Here is a 20,990-nt window from a genome sequence, read left to right on the forward strand (position 1 = left end):
CCTGTCCATAGGTTCAAAGTAGCACACATATTACATACACAACATTCCTCCCTTCTTAGCTTTACAGTCATCTCCCCATTTAACATAACGTAATAACATATATACATATATAACTTCAGGTTTACATAACAGAATAACATAGATACATAGATAACTTCATGTCAAAACAGATCACAGATTCAGTCTCTGCGGAAAACAGTTCACAGATTCAATCTCTGTGGTGTAGTCGGTTCACGTTGCTGGAGTGACTCATTCAATAGTCCTTCCATGGATTTAACAGTTTGAACTTCCGAACTGAATTGGCTCCATTCGGAGGGACCACGTGTGTGATCTGGTAGAGGTAATAATAGTTCAGATGGGTCATCTTCTGTTTCGACTTTTCCTTTTCTGCTTCTTGGAGACTCTCTGGGCTCCACTGTCAGCTGCCAGCTGCATGCGCAGTTCCTCCTTCTCTTCCTCCTTTTTCCGTAGTAGAGCCACCTTCTCCCGATGTTCCGTAGACTTTCGGTGCTCCTCCATGATTTCTGTATGGTGGGAGTCGAAGTTACAAGTTGGGCAGGACAGGACATAGTAATATTCGGTGTCGTCCTGATCTAGGCCAGCGAGAGGGTCTTCTATTTCCTCCATACCCAGCTGGGCGTTAGCCAGCTTTTGTTCCAAGTCCAGACATCTTTCCTGAAGAGACTTCTTCATGCGTACCTCTTCATCCAGCTTTTTCTGGGTTTTCAGCAAGTCGTTTACTAATGACCTCATTTGAGATTTTACTACTTCAACTTCTTTTGGAGATTGATTGATCGGACTATTCAATCCCTCTACCGGAGCAGCTGTTTCAGCGGTCTGTTGTTCTACGTTGACGTGAGTCAGCGTACTTTTGGCATCCAAGGGCTGCTCTGTTGCAGTCATCTCAGTCTGTGTTGCCACCTCAGCTCTTCCAATAACCTTTGAGAGCTCCGAACCCCTTTCGTTTGAATATTGAAGTTCGTGTTCAAGTTTTTCCCATTTCAGAGTCCTGTCCTTCAGCATATGCAGGAGTTGGCTGACCGTTAACTCCTCTGACATCAGACGTTTTGTGTGCTCCTGCTCCATTTGCTCCAGCAGCTGCTTCTGTTGTCTTTCCAGATGTTCCCACTCTATATCAAAGAACTCTTTCGTCGCATTCATCTCTTGCTCAAAACGGCGAATCATTTGTTCTAATTGCTGTTGCAGTTTGAAATGGAGTTGAGTTCGAGCCCGGTGTCCCTCAGAAATGTGCATGTCAGTAGACTGGACAGACTCAGAATTCTCTATCTCAGTGGAATTCTGTGCTGAAACTTTGTCTTTTGCACACGGGTTGGTCTTACCATCATCAGTTCCAGAGTCTGGGTTGATTATGTTCACCGAATTCTCACTCGTTATTGTTTGTAGGAAATGCCAGTCCATATTCATTTTCCTAATCCACTCCCGTCCTAGTAGTGGAGGACCTCCTTCAGATAGCACATATAAGTCCATTATTTGACTGTCTTCGCCCTTGTGGACCACTGCAACCTCTATTTTCCCGATGGGGTACACTCTTTGCCCCGTGTATGTTTTCAATATAATCCCCATATCCTGTAGGGGAATATGTTGGAATAACTTTCCGTAATCTTTCTTATTTATGACCGTCAATGCCAATCCAGTGTCCAATTCCAGTTTTACTTGGACTCCTATCTGAAGAGTGACCCAAATTGTCTGGAGGTCTGCACCCTTACCAGCGTTGAGTACTCTTAAGCTAGCCAGTTCATTACAGCTTAAGCTAGCCAGTTCATTACTGCTAGCGTCTGAATCGGACTCCTGTTCGGTCACCTTGTGTACCTTTGCGTATTTTCCTTGCGGTGACTTCTTGTTGCTGGTCTTCTTCCCTGACCTGCATACTCTAGCTATATGTCCAAGCCTACCACAAGTTCTACATTCTTGGTTTTTAAACCAACACTGGTTCTGATCATGCGTTGTCTTTCCACAACGATAACATTTGCCAGAACTCACACCCAATTTGTGTGCACTGAGCTCCGGTGACCGTAGCTGCATTACTGCCGTGCCTCTCGCTGCGGCTTCGTGTGCTGCTGCCATAGTGACCGCCTTCTCAAGTGTCAGCTCATTCTCCTCGAGCAGTCGCTTTTGTGTATCCTGTTTAAATAAACCACACACAAATTTGTCTCGTAGTGCATCTGTCAGTCCCGTTCCAAACTGGCAATATTTCGCTAATTTACGCAATTCCAGCAAATATTCAGCATTGCTTTCACGCTGTAGCTGCCTTCTGTTGTAAAATTTAAATCGTTCCGCTAGCATCAGCGGCGTGGGGTTTAGATGATCTTTCAGGACAGTAACAATCTCATCGAACGTCTTATCCGCCGGTTCATCTGGTGATAACAGGTGTTTCAATTGCCCGTATGTCTTCGCACCCATTAAATTTAATAATGTTAGAGCTTTATCTTGGTCACGAATTTTATTGGCCTTACAATAATTTTTTACTCTTTCAACATATATGGCCCAATCTTCGAGGTCACTATCAAAGGTGCTAATATTCCCGTGTTTAGGCATCTTCTTCTCTTCTCGAGAACAACACAAGTATTGCTTCACTTATTTCTTGTTTCTGAAAATTCTTATTAATTTTCTAAGATGGCGGTTTCCCGCTTCTGCCTTCTTCCCCAGCGGTTTTCCCGCGAAAAATGGCGGCTTTCCCGCGCTTCTCGCTCTCCCCGCCCACTTCAATGGCGGTTTTCCCGCGCTTCTCGTTGCTGACTTTCAGCCCGACTGCGGCCCTTATCTCCTGTGCGATCGCTGGTGCGCCGCCCGCCCGAAGCGGTTCTCAGCCCTTATCACCAGTGCGATCGCTGGCCCGCTAAGCGCCTCCCGCTTGAAGTGGCTCCCGGCCTCTGGCTCACCCGCTCGCGCGTTTCACCGCGGCTCTTATCAGCGATTGCGATCGCCCTTATCTCCCGATCGGTGGCCCTGTCTTTGCAGCCAACGCTGCTCGGCTTACCCACGAGGTTATGGAGGCTTCAGGGTCCTAATGCCTGTCGCTTCCAGTCGCTGGAAGCTGTCAGGATTTCTGCTGCCCTTCAGTTTTCAGTGGGGTGTTGAGGATTGAAACCTCTCTTCAACGTCCTGTCTTTGGACGAAGCCGCCGTGGAATAACTGCCGCAGGGTTCGAACCGACTCGTCGCCAATGTTAAGTATGTGTATTGTATTGAACAATTAACACAAAGACTTAAACGTATAACTCAAACAGGTCTTTACTGGTTGGAGGTAGGGACTGCACGTAGGTCTTTACTTCATGCCCACAGGCGGGAACTGAGGGGAGATCAGTACCCACAGTACTATTTATACCCCTATGGCCAGGAGTGGTACTGCGTATCACTACGCCCTACAAGTAGTGCAGTCCTGTCCATAGGTTCAAAGTAGCACACATATTACATACACAACAGTTGTCCTATTTCGAAACTCCGAGTGGCCTTGTTATTTACGTGCTGGAATTGCTTGTTTTCGACTTCCCTACGCACATTGGGTTTTAACAAATCCAACCGGGACCGCATCCTCCTGTTATAGAACATTATGGCAGGGCTTTGATTTGTCACTGCATGCGTGGCGTTTCGATATGCCATCAGGAAATTGTCCACCTTGTGTTGTAGTGGAATATGGTCTTCGCTCATGGCCTTTATCGCCTTTTTGAATGTTTGTACAAATCTCTCGGCCAATCCATTGGTAGCCGGATGATATGGGGCAGATGTATAGTGTTTCACCCCATTCTTTTTCATGAATTTCTGGAATTCTTCTGACACGAACTGTGGTCCATTGTCTGAACATATTTGTTCCGGCAAATATGGTTCTTAGAACTGCGATCGTCTTTTCAGAGGTAGTGGTCGACATCTTAATCACTTCTGGCCATTTAGAATGTGCGTCTACCGCTATCAAAAACATGGAATCCATGAATGGACCTGCAAAGTCGATATGCACACATTGCCATGGGGTTGAAGGCCATTCCCACGGATGCAGCGGTGCAATTGGAGGTGCGTTTTGAACTTTTTGGCACCCTGAGCAGCTTTTAGTCAGATCCTCTATTTGTTTGTCGATACCTGGCCACCACACATAAGCCCTAGCAAGGCTTTTCATCTTGACTCCCCCCAGATGACCTTCATGCAGTTCCTTCAGAACTCTCTCCCTTAATTTAGGAGGAATAATCACCCTTGTTCCATACATCAATGTTCCTTGACAGACGGACAGCTGTTCTCGTCTGGCTGAGAATGCAGGTAACAGTGGTTCGCCATGTGCAGGCCATCCCTTCACTGTCAAATCGTAGACCCGAGACAGTGTCGGGTTGTTTCGGGTCTCTCTCTCAATACTCGCATTGGTGACTGGTAAGCATTCGATGATGGTCGAGTGAAATATCTCGACAGGGTCAACTGCCGGTGCCTCTTCCGCTGTAGGTAGTGGCAGGCGCGACAGCCCATCAGCATTACCATGTTGCTTTGTACCTTTGAATTCGATATCATATTGATGTGCCCCTAGGAAAAGGGACCATCTCTGAAGCCTCTGCGCCGTCATAACCGGAACACCCTTCTTAGGGTTAAAAATGGAAACCAACGGCTGGTGATCTGCCAGCAGCGTAAACTTTTGGCCTTGCAGGTAATGGTTAAATTTCTTAACTCCCCACACGAGGCTGAGTGCCTCCCTATCTATCTGAGCATAGTTGCGCTCTGCGGAGGTCAATGATCTGGATGCGAACGCGACTGGCCTTTCCAAGCCATTTGGCAACTTATGTGAGAGCACTGCCCCGATACCATATGGAGAAGCATCACAAGCTAAGCGAATAGGCAGCGTTGGGTTAAAGTGAGCCAACACTTCCTTAGAGGTGATCAGTGCCTTGCTTTTTTGAAAAGCCCGCTTACAGTCCTCGCTCCACTTCCATGGTACTCCCATTTGCAAAAGAGCGTTCAGCGGGTGTAACACCGTGGATAAATTTGGAAGAAACTTGTGGTAATAGTTAATCAACCCAAGGAACGACCTCAACTGGGATACATTTTCCGGAGCGGGAGCTTTTACAACAGCTTCGATCTTGTCAGGTGACTTATGAAGCCCCTCCTGGTCAATGACGTGGCCGCAGTACGAGATTCGCTTCTGAAAGAACTCACATTTCTGGCGATTAACTCTGAGTCCATATTCTTTCAATCTGGTGAGCACCTGCTCCAAATTCGCGAGGTGTTCCTTATCATCATCTCCTGTAATCAGAATGTCGTCCAGGTAGCATTGAGTGCCTGGAATTCCCTGCAATACCTGCTCCATGGCCCTTTGCCAAATCGCTGGAGCCGATGCCACTCCAAAAACCAGTCTATTATACCGATATAAGCCCTTATGTGTGTTGATCGTGAGGTACTGGCGTGACGCTTCATCAACTTCCATCTGTAGGTACGCCTGCGCCAGGTCTATCTTGGTGAAGTGTTTCCCGCCAGACAGCGAAGCGAAGATATCCTCAATCCGCGGAAGTGGATATTGCACCGTGTGAAGAACCGGATTAACAGTGATCTTGAAATCGCCACAGATGCGAACCTTCCCAGGTTCCCCCGGCTTGTTGCTCAACGAACGCTTCATGACGGGAACAATTGGTGTGGCCCATTCGCTCCAGTCCACCTTTGACAGTACTCCTGAACGTTCTAGCCCTTCCAGCTCTGCTTCCACAGCAGGTCGTATCGCATAAGGTACCGGTCTGGCTTTGAAAAATTTTGGGTTTGCATGTTCTTCAACCTTGATGTTTGCCGTAATTCCTTTCAATGTTCCCAGTCCCTGTTGGAACACCTCCTTAGCATCGTCCAATATTTTGGACAGTCGTTTAGGTTTGACGTCGTCCTCTTTACAGGAATCTACAGTTAGTGCTTGTAAGGAATGCCAGTCCACATTTATTCTCCGGATCCATTCCCATCCCAGTAGTGGCGGACCTCCCTCAGGTAACACATACAAGTCCATTTCCTGACTTTCTTTACCATTGTAGACCACCTTTACCTTTATCTTTCCGATGGGGTATACTCTTTGCCCCGTGTATGTTTTCAATACAATCTCCGTATTCCTCAGGGGAATGTGTGAGAATAACCTTTTGTAATCTTGCTTATTCATGACCGTCAATGCCGATCCAGTGTCCAATTCCATCTTCACTTGGACTCCTGCTATCCGAAGCATGACCCAGATAGTTTGGTGGTCTGCTGTGTTACCCACATTATGTATTTTTAGACAACCCAGTTCCTTACTGCTGGAGTCTGAATCCGTCTTCTGTTCATCCGAACTGTTCTCTGTCACCTTGTGTACTTTTTTGTACTTCTCCTGCGGCGACTTTTTGCTGCTGGTCTTCTTTCCTGACCGGCATACTCTCGCTATGTGACCAAGTTTGCCACATTGCCTGCATTCTTTATCTTTGAACCAGCACTGGTTCTGGTCATGTGTTGTCCTTCCACAACGATAGCACTTTACTGCGCCCAATGCCATTTCATTGGTGCTGAATTCCAATGGCCTTTGCTGTATTTCTGCAGTGCCTCATGCTGCTGCCTCGTGCGATGCTGCAATGCTGAAAGCTTTCTCCAGCGTAAGATCCTTTTCCTCTAGCAGTCACTTCTGGGTTCCTTCCCTTAGTAGCCCACACACAAACTTATCTCTCAGAGCGTCTGCTAGTCCTGTACCGAACTGACAGTACTTTGATAACTTGCGCAGTTCGATTAAGAATTCAGCGTTGCTTTCCTCTTTAAGTTGAATTCTTTTGTAAAATTTAAATCATTCCGCTATCAGCAGCGGCGTGGGGTTTAAATGCTCTTGCAGGATAGTAACAATGTCCGCGAAACTCTTTCCGACCAGTTTATCTGGTGTTACAAGGTGCCTTAATAACCCGTACGTCTTCGCACCCATCGAGTTTAATAGGGTTAGTGCTTTCTTATCCACCGGTACCTCATTCGCTGTATAGTAAACTTCAACGCGTTCCACATAAGTGGCCCAATCTTCCACATCACTATCAAAAGCAGTGATGTTACCCGTTTTTGGCATCCTTGTTGAGTTTCCTTTATTTTATTTTATTTTTCAAAATGGCGGCTTCCCACGCTTGGCGGCTTTTCCCGCGCTTGTCTTCTTCCCCCGCCGACTAAAAATGGTGATTACCGCGCTGTTGCCGTTCTCGCCTCCCAGCGGTCCTTTATTTCCCCCGACGCTGCTGCTCTTGTTCCCCGCCGCTCCCGCGGTCCTTGTGGACATCAACGCTTTTCTGGCTGCTGCGCGTCTCTGCCCCGATTGCAGTCCGGCCCCTGACACCGGCTGCGGTCGTGTTCTCCGCCCTTTTCTTCGATTTCCCTCCCCTTCTCCCACTGACAACTCGGCCGACTTCCCCTGCGTGCCGCTCGATCGGGCTTACCCGCCGCTGTCGTAGAAGGGATGATCACTGCCTGTTGCTGATGGTGGACTTCGTGGCCAGCAAACCAACCTGGGTTCCCGATGGCCTCCCATGCGATGCAATGCTCAGCAGGATGTTGAGAGCGGATGCCCCTTTTCGACGCCCGTTCTGAGGACGAAGCTTCCTTGGATGCAAAACTGCCGCTAGGTACGATCAGACTCGTCGCCACTGTTGAGTCTGTGCTTTCAAAGATAGTTATGCTGAATAACTGGACACAGACTACAGAATACTTAAACAGGTCTTTAGTAACTGAGGGTCAGGGCTGAACTGAAATACACTTTGCTCCACAGGGTTTATATACCGGTGTGGTCACCACCGGTACTACAATGTACAGGAGCCATCAGAAAGTAGTCCATCACCTTAAGGTATCCTCTTAAGGTGGTACAGGTTACATACACTACAGTGACGTCACACTTGGATTACTTTTTACCTCTCTCCTTTCCCTCCGAGTTCCGAGTTCGGAGACTGGTAGGCCTTACCTGGTCTCTGGGGCCTTTTATAGGCCCGCTCTGTTTCTCGAGTTTCCCGCCGACGCTGTGAGGCCTTACCTGGTCTCTGGGGCCTTTTATAGCCCCGCTCTGCCGCTCGAGATCCCCGCCGACGCTGTGAGGCCTTACCTGCTCTCTGGGGCCTTTTATAGCCCTGCTCTGCCGCTCGAGTTTCCCGCCGACGCTGTGAGGCCTTGCCTGGTCTCAGGGGCCTTTTATAGCCCCGCTCTGCCGCTCGAGATTCCCGCCGACGCTGTTATATCAGGGTGAGTGTGTCTATATCAGGGTGTGTGTGTTTATATCAGGGTGAGTGAGTTTATATCAGATTGTGAGTGTGCTTATATCAGGGTGAGTGTGTGTGTTTATATCAGGGTGAGTCTGTTTATATCAGGGTGAGTGAGTTTATATCAGGGTGAGTGTGTTTATATCGGGGTGAGTGTGTTTAAATCAGGGTTTGAGTGTGTTTATATCTGGGTGGGTATGAGTTTATATCAGGGTGAGTATGTTTATATCACGGTGAGTGTGTTTATATCAGGGGTGAGTGTGTTTATATCAGGGTGTGAGTGTGCTTATATCAGGGTGAGTGAGTTTATATCAGGGTGAGTGTGTTTATATCAGGGTGAGTGTGTTTATATCAGGGTGAGTGCGTTTATGGCACGGTGAGTGTGTTTTTATCAGGGTGAGTGTGATTATATCAGGGTGAGTGCATTTATATCAGGGTGAGTGCGTTTATATCAGGGTGAATGTGTTTATATCAGAGTGAGTGTGTTTATATCAGGCTGAGTGTGTTTATATCAGGGTGAGTGTGTTTATGTCAGGGTGTGTGTGTGTTTATATCAGGGTGAGTATGTTTATATCAAGGTGTGAGTCTGTTTATATCAGGGTGAGTGTGTTTATATCAGGGTCTGAGTCTGTTTATATCAGGGTGAGTGTATTTATATCAGGGTGAGTGTGTTTATATCAGGGTGTGAGTCTGTTTATATCAGGGTGAGTGTGTTTATATCAGGGTGTGAGTCTGTTTATATCAGGGTGAGTGTGCTTATGTCAGGGTGTGTGTGTGTTTATATCAGGGTGAGTATGTTTATACCAGGGTGAGTGTGTTTCTATCAGGGTGTGAGTCTGTTTATATCAAGGTGTGAGTGTGTTTATATCAGGGTGAGTGTGTTTATATCAGGGTGAGTGTGTTTATATCAGGGTGTGAGTGTGTTTATATCAGGGTGTGAGTGTGTTTATATCAGTATGAGTGTGCTTATATCAGGGTGAGTGTGTTTATATCAGGGTGAGTGTGTTTTCTCATGGTGTGAGTGTGTTTATATCAGGGTGAGTGTGTTTATATCAGGGTGGGTATGACTTTATATCAGGGTGAGTGTGTTTATATCAGAGTGAGTGTGTTTATCAAAAATCATCAAATCAAATCAAATCAAATCAACTTTTATTGTCATTGTTAGTGCACAAGTGCAGTACAACGAAATGTAGGCTTGCGGCTCCCGAGAGTGTACACTTTGGATTAGGATTTGGATATATCAGGTTATATATCAGGGTGTGAGTGAGTTTACATCAGGGTGTGAATGTGTTTATATCAGGGTGTGAGTGAGTTTATATCAGGGTGAGTGTGTTTATATCAGGGTGAGTGTGTTTATATCACGGTGTGAATGTGTTTATATCAGGGTGTGAGTGTATTTATATCAGGGTGAGTGTAGTTATATCAAGGTGTGAGTGTGTTTTTTATCAGGGTGTGAGTGTGTTTATATCAGGGTGAGTGTGTTCTTATCAGGGTGAGTGTGTTTATATCAGGGTGAGTGTGTTTATATCAGGATGAGTGAGTTTATATCACGGTGTGAGTGAGTTTATATCAGGGTGTGAGTGAGTTTATATCAGGGTGCGTGTGTTTATATCAGGGTGAGTGTGTTTATATCAGAGTGAGTGTGTTTATATCAGTGTGAGTGTGTTCTTATCAGGGTGCATGTGTTTATATCAGGGTGAGTGTGTTTAAATCAGGGTGAGTGTGTTTATATCAGGGTGAGTGTGTTTAAATCAGGGTGAGTGTGTTTATATCAGGGTGTGTGTGTGTTTATATCAGGGTGAGTGTGTTTATATCAGGGTGTGTGTGTGTTTATATCAGGGTGAGTATGAGTTTATATCAGGGTGAGTGTGTTTATATCAGGGTGAGTGTGTTTAAATCAGGGTGTGAGTGTGTTTATATCAGGGTGAGTATGTGTTTATATCAGGGTGAGTGTGTTTATATCAGGGTGAGTGTGTTTATATCAGGGTGAGTGTGTTCATATCAGGATGAGTGTGTTTATATCACGGTGTGAGTGAGTTTATATCAGGGTGTGAGTGAGTTTATATCAGGGTGAGTGTGTTTATATCAGGCTGAGTGTGTTTATATCAGGATGAGTGTGTTTATATCAGGGTGAGTGTGTTTATATCAGGATGAGTGTGTTTATATCACGGTGTGAGTGAGTTTATATCAGGGTGTGAGTGAGTTTATATCAGGGTGAGTGTGTTTAAATCAGGAAGAGTGTGTTTATATCAGGGTGAGTGTGTTTATATCAGGGTGAGTGTGTTTAAATCAGGGTGAGTGTGTTTATATCAGGGTGTGTGTGTGTTTATATCAGGGTGAGTATGTTTATATCAGGGTGTGTGTGTGTTTATATCAGGGTGAGTGTGTTTAAATCAGGGTGTGAGTGTGTTTATATCAGGGTGAGTATGTGTTTATATCAGGGTGAGTGTGTTTATATCAGGGTGAGTCTGTTTATATCAGGGTGAGTGTGTTTAAATCAGGGTGTGAGTGTGTTTAAATCAGGGTGTGAGTGTGTTTATATCAGGGTGCGTATGAGTTTATATCAGGGTCAGTATGAGCTTACATCAGGGCGTGAGTGTGTTTATATCACGGTGTGGGTGTTTATATATCAGGGTGAGTGTGTTTATATCAGGGGTGAGTGTGTTTATATCAGGGTGTGAGTGTGCTTATATCAGGGTGAGTGAGTTTATATCAGGGTGAGTGTGTTTATATCAGGGTGAGTGTGTTTATATCAGGGTGAGTGCGTTTATGGCACGGTGAGTGTGTTTTTATCAGGGTGAGTGTGATTATATCAGGGTGAGTGCATTTATATCAGGGTGAGTATGTTTATATCAGGGTGAATGTGTTTATATCAGAGTGAATGTGTTTATATCAGGCTGAGTGTGTTTATATCAGGGTGAGTGTGTTTATGTCAGGGTGTGTGTGTGTTTATATCAGGGTGAGTATGTTTATATCAAGGTGTGAGTCTGTTTATATCAGGGTGAGTGTGTTTATATCAGGGTGTGAGTCTGTTTATATCAGGGTGAGTGTATTTATATCAGGGTGAGTGTGTTTATATCAGGGTGTGAGTCTGTTTATATCAGGGTGAGTGTGTTTATATCAGGGTGTGAGTCTGTTTATATCAGGGTGAGTGTGCTTATGTCAGGGTGTGTGTGTGTTTATATCAGGGTGAGTATGTTTATACCAGGGTGAGTGTGTTTCTATCAGGGTGTGAGTCTGTTTATATCAAGGTGTGAGTGTGTTTATATCAGTATGAGTGTGTTTATATCAGGGTGAGTGTGTTTATATCAGGGTGAGTGTGTTTATATCAGGGTGTGAGTGTGTTTATATCAGGGTGTGAGTGTGTTTATATCAGTATGAGTGTGCTTATATCAGGGTGAGTGTGTTTATATCAGGGTGAGTGTGTTTTCTCATGGTGTGAGTGTGTTTATATCAGGGTGAGTGTGTTTATATCAGGGTGGGTATGACTTTATATCAGGGTGTGTGTGTTTATATCAGAGTGAGTGTGTTTATCAAAAATCATCAAATCAAATCAAATCAAATCAACTTTTATTGTCATTGTTAGTGCACAAGTGCAGTACAACGAAATGTAGGCTTGCGGCTCCCGAGAGTGTACACTTTGGATTAGGATTTGGATATATCAGGTTATATATCAGGGTGTGAGTGAGTTTACATCAGGGTGTGAATGTGTTTATATCAGGGTGTGAGTGAGTTTATATCAGGGTGAGTGTGTTTATATCAGGGTGAGTGTGTTTATATCACGGTGTGAATGTGTTTATATCAGGGTGTGAGTGTATTTATATCAGGGTGAGTGTGTTCTTATCAGGGTGAGTGTGTTTATATCAGGGTGAGTGTGTTTATATCAGGATGAGTGAGTTTATATCACGGTGTGAGTGAGTTTATATCAGGGTGTGAGTGAGTTTATATCAGGGTGCGTGTGTTTATATCAGGGTGAGTGTGTTTATATCAGAGTGAGTGTGTTTATATCAGTGTGAGTGTGTTCTTATCAGGGTGCATGTGTTTATATCAGGGTGAGTGTGTTTAAATCAGGGTGAGTGTGTTTATATCAGGGTGAGTGTGTTTAAATCAGGGTGAGTGTGTTTATATCAGGGTGTGTGTGTGTTTATATCAGGGTGAGTGTGTTTATATCAGGGTGTGTGTGTGTTTATATCAGGGTGAGTATGAGTTTATATCAGGGTGAGTATGAGTTTATATCAGGGTGAGTGTGTTTATATCAGGGTGAGTGTGTTTAAATCAGGGTGTGAGTGTGTTTATATCAGGGTGAGTATGTGTTTATATCAGGGTGAGTGTGTTTATATCAGGGTGTGAGTCTGTTTATATCAGGGTGAGTGTATTTATATCAGGGTGAGTGTGTTTATATCAGGGTGTGAGTCTGTTTATATCAGGGTGAGTGTGTTTATATCAGGGTGTGAGTCTGTTTATATCAGGGTGAGTGTGCTTATGTCAGGGTGTGTGTGTGTTTATATCAGGGTGAGTATGTTTATACCAGGGTGAGTGTGTTTATATCAGGGTGAGTGTGTTCATATCAGGATGAGTGTGTTTATATCACGGTGTGAGTGAGTTTATATCAGGGTGTGAGTGAGTTTATATCAGGGTGAGTGTGTTTATATCAGGCTGAGTGTGTTTATATCAGGATGAGTGTGTTTATATCAGGGTGAGTGTGTTTATATCAGGATGAGTGTGTTTATATCACGGTGTGAGTGAGTTTATATCAGGTTGTGAGTGAGTTTATATCAGGGTGAGTGTGTTTAAATCAGGAAGAGTGTGTTTATATCAGGGTGAGTGTGTTTATATCAGGGTGAGTGTGTTTAAATCAGGGTGAGTGTGTTTATATCAGGGTGTGTGTGTGTTTATATCAGGGTGAGTATGTTTATATCAGGGTGTGTGTGTGTTTATATCAGGGTGAGTGTGTTTAAATCAGGGTGTGAGTGTGTTTATATCAGGGTGAGTATGTGTTTATATCAGGGTGAGTGTGTTTATATCAGGGTGAGTCTGTTTATATCAGGGTGAGTGTGTTTAAATCAGGGTGTGAGTGTGTTTAAATCAGGGTGTGAGTGTGTTTATATCAGGGTGCGTATGAGTTTATATCAGGGTCAGTATGAGCTTACATCAGGGCGTGAGTGTGTTTATATCAGGGTGTGGGTGTTTATATATCAGGGTGAGTGTGTTTATATCAGGGGTGAGTGTGTTTATATCAGGGTGTGAGTGTGCTTATATCAGGGTGAGTGAGTTTATATCAGGGTGAGTGTGTTTATATCAGGGTGAGTGTGTTTATATCAGGGTGAGTGCGTTTATGGCACGGTGAGTGTGTTTTTATCAGGGTGAGTGTGATTATATCAGGGTGAGTGCATTTATATCAGGGTGAGTATGTTTATATCAGGGTGAATGTGTTTATATCAGAGTGAATGTGTTTATATCAGGCTGAGTGTGTTTATATCAGGGTGAGTGTGTTTATGTCAGGGTGTGTGTGTGTTTATATCAGGGTGAGTATGTTTATATCAAGGTGTGAGTCTGTTTATATCAGGGTGAGTGTGTTTATATCAGGGTGTGAGTCTGTTTATATCAGGGTGAGTGTATTTATATCAGGGTGAGTGTGTTTATATCAGGGTGTGAGTCTGTTTATATCAGGGTGAGTGTGTTTATATCAGGGTGTGAGTCTGTTTATATCAGGGTGAGTGTGCTTATGTCAGGGTGTGTGTGTGTTTATATCAGGGTGAGTATGTTTATACCAGGGTGAGTGTGTTTCTATCAGGGTGTGAGTCTGTTTATATCAAGGTGTGAGTGTGTTTATATCAGTATGAGTGTGTTTATATCAGGGTGAGTGTGTTTATATCAGGGTGAGTGTGTTTATATCAGGGTGTGAGTGTGTTTATATCAGGGTGTGAGTGTGTTTATATCAGTATGAGTGTGCTTATATCAGGGTGAGTGTGTTTATATCAGGGTGAGTGTGTTTTCTCATGGTGTGAGTGTGTTTATATCAGGGTGAGTGTGTTTATATCAGGGTGGGTATGACTTTATATCAGGGTGAGTGTGTTTATATCAGAGTGAGTGTGTTTATCAAAAATCATCAAATCAAATCAAATCAAATCAACTTTTATTGTCATTGTTAGTGCACAAGTGCAGTACAACGAAATGTAGGCTTGCGGCTCCCGAGAGTGTACACTTTGGATTAGGATTTGGATATATCAGGTTATATATCAGGGTGTGAGTGAGTTTACATCAGGGTGTGAATGTGTTTATATCAGGGTGTGAGTGAGTTTATATCAGGGTGAGTGTGTTTATATCAGGGTGAGTGTGTTTATATCACGGTGTGAATGTGTTTATATCAGGGTGTGAGTGTATTTATATCAGGGTGAGTGTAGTTATATCAAGGTGTGAGTGTGTTTTTTATCAGGGTGTGAGTGTGTTTATATCAGGGTGAGTGTGTTCTTATCAGGGTGAGTGTGTTTATATCAGGGTGAGTGTGTTTATATCAGGATGAGTGAGTTTATATCACGGTGTGAGTGAGTTTATATCAGGGTGTGAGTGAGTTTATATCAGGGTGCGTGTGTTTATATCAGGGTGAGTGTGTTTATATCAGAGTGAGTGTGTTTATATCAGTGTGAGTGTGTTCTTATCAGGGTGCATGTGTTTATATCAGGGTGAGTGTGTTTAAATCAGGGTGAGTGTGTTTATATCAGGGTGAGTGTGTTTAAATCAGGGTGAGTGTGTTTATATCAGGGTGTGTGTGTGTTTATATCAGGGTGAGTGTGTTTATATCAGGTTGTGTGTGTGTTTATATCAGGGTGAGTATGAGTTTATATCAGGGTGAGTATGAGTTTATATCAGGGTGAGTGTGTTTATATCAGGGTGAGTGTGTTTAAATCAGGGTGTGAGTGTGTTTATATCAGGGTGAGTATGTGTTTATATCAGGGTGAGTGTCTTTATGTCAGGGTGTGAGTCTGTTTATATCAGGGTGAGTGTATTTATATCAGGGTGAGTGTGTTTATATCAGGGTGTGAGTCTGTTTATATCAGGGTGAGTGTGTTTATATCAGGGTGTGAGTCTGTTTATATCAGGGTGAGTGTGCTTATGTCAGGGTGTGTGTGTGTTTATATCAGGGTGAGTATGTTTATACCAGGGTGAGTGTGTTTCTATCAGGGTGTGAGTCTGTTTATATCAAGGTGTGAGTGTGTTTATATCAGTATGAGTGTGTTTATATCAGGGTGAGTGTGTTTATATCAGGGTGAGTGTGTTTATATCAGGGTGTGAGTGTGTTTATATCAGGGTGTGAGTGTGTTTATATCAGTATGAGTGTGCTTATATCAGGGTGAGTGTGTTTATATCAGGGTGAGTGTGTTTTCTCATGGTGTGAGTGTGTTTATATCAGGGTGAGTGTGTTTATATCAGGGTGGGTATGACTTTATATCAGGGTGAGTGTGTTTATATCAGAGTGAGTGTGTTTATCAAAAATCATCAAATCAAATCAAATCAAATCAACTTTTATTGTCATTGTTAGTGCACAAGTGCAGTACAACGAAATGTAGGCTTGCGGCTCCCGAGAGTGTACACTTTGGATTAGGATTTGGATATATCAGGTTATATATCAGGGTGTGAGTGAGTTTACATCAGGGTGTGAATGTGTTTATATCAGGGTGTGAGTGAGTTTATATCAGGGTGAGTGTGTTTATATCAGGGTGAGTGTGTTTATATCACGGTGTGAATGTGTTTATATCAGGGTGTGAGTGTATTTATATCAGGGTGAGTGTAGTTATATCAAGGTGTGAGTGTGTTTTTTATCAGGGTGTGAGTGTGTTTATATCAGGGTGAGTGTGTTCTTATCAGGGTGAGTGTGTTTATATCAGGGTGAGTGTGTTTATATCAGGATGAGTGAGTTTATATCACGGTGTGAGTGAGTTTATATCAGGGTGTGAGTGAGTTTATATCAGGGTGCGTGTGTTTATATCAGGGTGAGTGTGTTTATATCAGAGTGAGTGTGTTTATATCAGTGTGAGTGTGTTCTTATCAGGGTGCATGTGTTTATATCAGGGTGAGTGTGTTTAAATCAGGGTGAGTGTGTTTATATCAGGGTGAGTGTGTTTAAATCAGGGTGAGTGTGTTTATATCAGGGTGTGTGTGTGTTTATATCAGGGTGAGTGTGTTTATATCAGGGTGTGTGTGTGTTTATATCAGGGTGAGTATGAGTTTATATCAGGGTGAGTGTGTTTATATCAGGGTGAGTGTGTTTAAATCAGGGTGTGAGTGTGTTTATATCAGGGTGAGTATGTGTTTATATCAGGGTGAGTGTGTTTATATCAGGGTGAGTGTGTTTATATCAGGGTGAGTGTGTTCATATCAGGATGAGTGTGTTTATATCACGGTGTGAGTGAGTTTATATCAGGGTGTGAGTGAGTTTATATCAGGGTGAGTGTGTTTATATCAGGCTGAGTGTGTTTATATCAGGATGAGTGTGTTTATATCAGGGTGAGTGTGTTTATATCAGGATGAGTGTGTTTATATCACGGTGTGAGTGAGTTTATATCAGGGTGTGAGTGAGTTTATATCAGGCTGAGTGTGTTTAAATCAGGAAGAGTGTGTTTATATCAGGGTGAGTGTGTTTATATCAGGGTGAGTGTGTTTAAATCAGGGTGAGTGTGTTTATGTCAGGGTGTGTGTGTGTTTATATCAGGGTGAGTATGTTTATATCAGGGTGTGTGTGTGTTTATATCAGGGTGAGTGTGTTTAAATCAGGGTGTGAGTGTGTTTATATCAGGGTGAGTATGTGTTTATATCAGGGTGAGTGTATTTATATCAGGGTGAGTCTGTTTATATCAGGGTGAGTCTGTTTAAATCAGGGTGTGAGTGTGTTTAAATCAGGGTGTGAGTGTGTTTATATCAGGGTGCGTATGAGTTTATATCAGGGTCAGTATGAGCTTACATCAGGGCGTGAGTGTGTTTATATCAGGGTGTGGGTGTTTATATATCAGGGTGAGTGTGTTTATATCAGGGGTGAGTGTGTTTATATCAGGGTGTGAGTGTGCTTATATCAGGGTGAGTGAGTTTATATCAGGGTGAGTGTGTTTATATCAGGGTGAGTGTGTTTATATCAGGGTGAATGTGTTTATATCAGAGTGAGTGTGTTTATATCAGGCTGAGTGTGTTTATATCAGGGTGAGTGTGTTTATGTCAGGGTGTGTGTGTGTTTATATCAGGGTGAGTATGTTTATATCAAGGTGTGAGTCTGTTTATATCAGGGTGAGTGTGTTTATATCAGGGTGTGAGTCTGTTTATATCAGGGTGAGTGTATTTATATCAGGGTGAGTGTGTTTATATCAGGGTGTGAGTCTGTTTATATCAGGGTGAGTGTGTTTATATCAGGTTGTGAGTCTGTTTATATCAAGGTGTGAGTGTGTTTATATCAGTATGAGTGTGTTTATATCAGGGTGAGTGTGTTTATATCAGGGTGAGTGTGTTTATATCAGGGTGTGAGTGTGTTATATCAGGGTGTGAGTGTGTTTATATCAGTATGAGTGTGCTTATATCAGGGTGAGTGTGTTTATATCAGGGTGAGTGTGTTTTCTCATGGTGTGAGTGTGTTTATATCAGGGTGAGTGTGTTTATATCAGGGTGGGTATGACTTTATATCAGGGTGAGTGTGTTTATATCAGAGTGAGTGTGTTTATCAAAAATCATCAAATCAAATCAAATCAACTTTTATTGTCATTGTTAGTGCACAAGTGCAGTACAACGAAATGTAGGCTTGCGGCTCCCGAGAGTGTACAATTTGGATTAGGATTTGGATATATCAGGTTATATATCAGGGTGTGAGTGAGTTTACATCAGGGTGTGAATGTGTTTATATCAGGGTGTGAGTGAGTTTATATCAGGGTGAGTGTGTTTATATCAGGGTGAGTGTGTTTATATCACGGTGTGAATGTGTTTATATCAGGGTGTGAGTGTATTTATATCAGGGTGAGTGTAGTTATATCAAGGTGTGAGTGTGTTTTTTATCAGGGTGTGAGTGTGTTTATATCAGGGTGAGTGTGTTCTTATCAGGGTGAGTGTGTTTATATCAGGGTGAGTGTGTTTATATCAGGATTAGTGAGTTTATATCATGGTGTGAGTGAGTTTATATCAGGGTGTGAGTGAGTTTATATCAGGGTGCGTGTGTTTATATCAGGGTGAGTGTGTTTATATCAGAGTGAGTGTGTTTATATCAGTGTGAGTGTGTTCTTATCAGGGTGCATGTGTTTATATCAGGGTGAGTGTGTTTAAATCAGGGTGAGTGTGTTTATATCAGGGTGAGTGTGTTTAAATCAGGGTGAGTGTGTTTATATCAGGGTGTGTGTGTGTTTATATCAGGGTGAGTGTGTTTATATCAGGGTGTGTGTGTGTTTATATCAGGGTGAGTATGAGTTTATATCAGGGTGAGTGTGTTTATATCAGGGTGAGTGTGTTTATATCAGGGTGAGTGTGTTTATATCAGGGTGAGTGGGTTTATATCAGGATGAGTGTGTTTATATCATGGTGTGAGTGAGTTTATATCAGGGTGTGAGTGAGTTTATATCAGGGTGAGTGTGTTTATATCAGGCTGAGTGTGTTTATATCAGGGTGAGTGTGTTTATATCAGGATGAGTGTGTTTATATCACGGTGTGAGTGAGTTTATATCAGGGTGTGAGTGAGTTTATATCAGGGTGAGTGTGTTTAAATCAGGAAGAGTGTGTTTATATCAGGGTGAGTGTGTTTATATCAGGGTGAGTGTGTTTAAATCAGGGTGAGTGTGTTTATATCAGGGTGTGTGTGTGTTTATATCAGGGTGAGTATGTTTATATCAGGGTGTGTGTGTGTTTATATCAGGGTGAGTGTGTTTAAATCAGGGTGTGAGTGTGTTTATATCAGGGTGAGTATGTGTTTATATCAGGGTGAGTGTGTTTATATCAGGGTAAGTCTGTTTATATCAGGGTGAGTGTGTTTAAATCAGGGTGTGAGTGTCTTTAAATCAGGGTGTGAGTGTGTTTATATCAGGGTGCGTATGAGTTTATATCAGGGTCAGCATGAGCTTACATCAGGGCGTGAGAGTGTTTATATCAGGGTGTGGGTGACCCTAGAGAGGCAGGAGCAGCATGCAGTCGGATTTGCAAGGATCGCCGACTTCCCCATGGTGCAGGGCACCATTGACTGCACGCATGTGGCTTTGCGGGCGCCTATCGACAATGCCGAGGATTACCGCAACCGGAAGGGCTACCATTCCCTCAATGTACAGCTGGTGTGTGACCACAGGCAGCGCATCCTAGCTGTCAATGCCCGCTTTCCAGGCAGCAGCCACGATGCATTTATCCTGCGCCAGACTACTGTGGCTGACATTTTCCAGGCACAGCCTCCCCCAAGAGGATGGCTTATCAGGGACAAAGGCTATCCTTTGTGTACATGGCTCATGACCCCGCTCCGCGCGCCCAGGACCCCTGCTGAGGAGACATACAATGAAAGCCATCAAGCCACAAGGAACATCATAGAGCAAACGATTGGCGTCCTCAAGCAATGGTTCCGCTGCCTGGATCGCTCCAGCGGATCTCTGCAGTTATAGCCGGATAGAGTCTCCCAGTTCGTCGTCGTTTGCTGCATGCTGCACAACCTGGCTATCCGCAGGACTCAGGGACTGCCACCTCACGTTGGACCACCACCTCAGGAGGATGAGCAGGAGGACCATGAGGAGGAGGAGGAGGAGGAGGAGTACCAGCCCAGGAGGGAGCCACAAGGTCCAAGGGCCGTCCGTCGGCGGCTTATTGAACGACACTTCTAGGCCCCCTGTCAGGGAATGGCTTGTGGCAATGAAGGCACATGAATGCAGCCGCTCTGCAAGCCCTCAGCCGGTTAACGCAACAACCACTTGAAACATCACACATGGACAAGCTGAATAAAGAAAAAGCTTTATTGAACAAACTCAGGGCCCTTCCCACATGAAACCCAAAAACAGACAACACCCCCAAAAAACAGTCAAAAACATATCTCACTCCCACAACCTGGGGAGGAATAACAAAACTTGTCCATCCAAATGGCCTTCATCCTCGGCCTTACCAAAAGAACCCCCCCCCATAGACAACACAACCACCCCCATATAAAAAAACATTTGCCAACACACTCTACTTTGTGTGCCGAGAGGGCGAGTCCTTGTCCAGGCTTTTCCGGCCCCTGGCCGACCTGCTGCTCCGCCTCAACCTGGGCCCTGTGGGTGCTGCAAGGCTGGGGGAAGGCTCCTGAGGGGCACATTGCGTGATGGCAGATGCCCTTGGGGGTCGGCCTAGATGAGCTCTGGCCCTCGAGGGGCCGGCTGCTGACTGCTGCAGCTGTGGCTGGGCAGCATCAGTCCCTCCAGCAGCTCGTCGCAGCTTCGCTGGGGGAGTGGCAGTGGCGGCTGCAGCAATGGGGGCAAGCTGGCTGATGCCAGGCGCTCGCTGCTCGCCTGAGACACTGGCACTCGGCCGGGCTGGCACTGCAGCAAGCGCAGCAATCTGGTGAAGGCCAGACCGCTGTGCTGCTGCAGCGCGGCGGGTGCCCTGGCGATGCCTGCCTGACACAGCGAGTGTGGCAGCAGTGAGTGCCCGTACTGCCCTGGTCTGTGCCCGCATCAGACCAGCCAGTGACTGCACGGCACCACTGATCAACTGTCCACTCGCTGCCTGTGCTGCCCTGAAGTCGTCCTGACTCGCGTCCTGTGCTGCCCTGAATTCAGCCCGACTCGCGTCCTGTGATGCCCCGAAT

This window comes from Somniosus microcephalus, chromosome 11 (assembly GCF_052327205.1).
Source record: "Somniosus microcephalus isolate GS21.2 chromosome 11, FLI_Smic_1.0, whole genome shotgun sequence".
Taxonomy (NCBI): domain Eukaryota; kingdom Metazoa; phylum Chordata; class Chondrichthyes; order Squaliformes; family Somniosidae; genus Somniosus; species Somniosus microcephalus.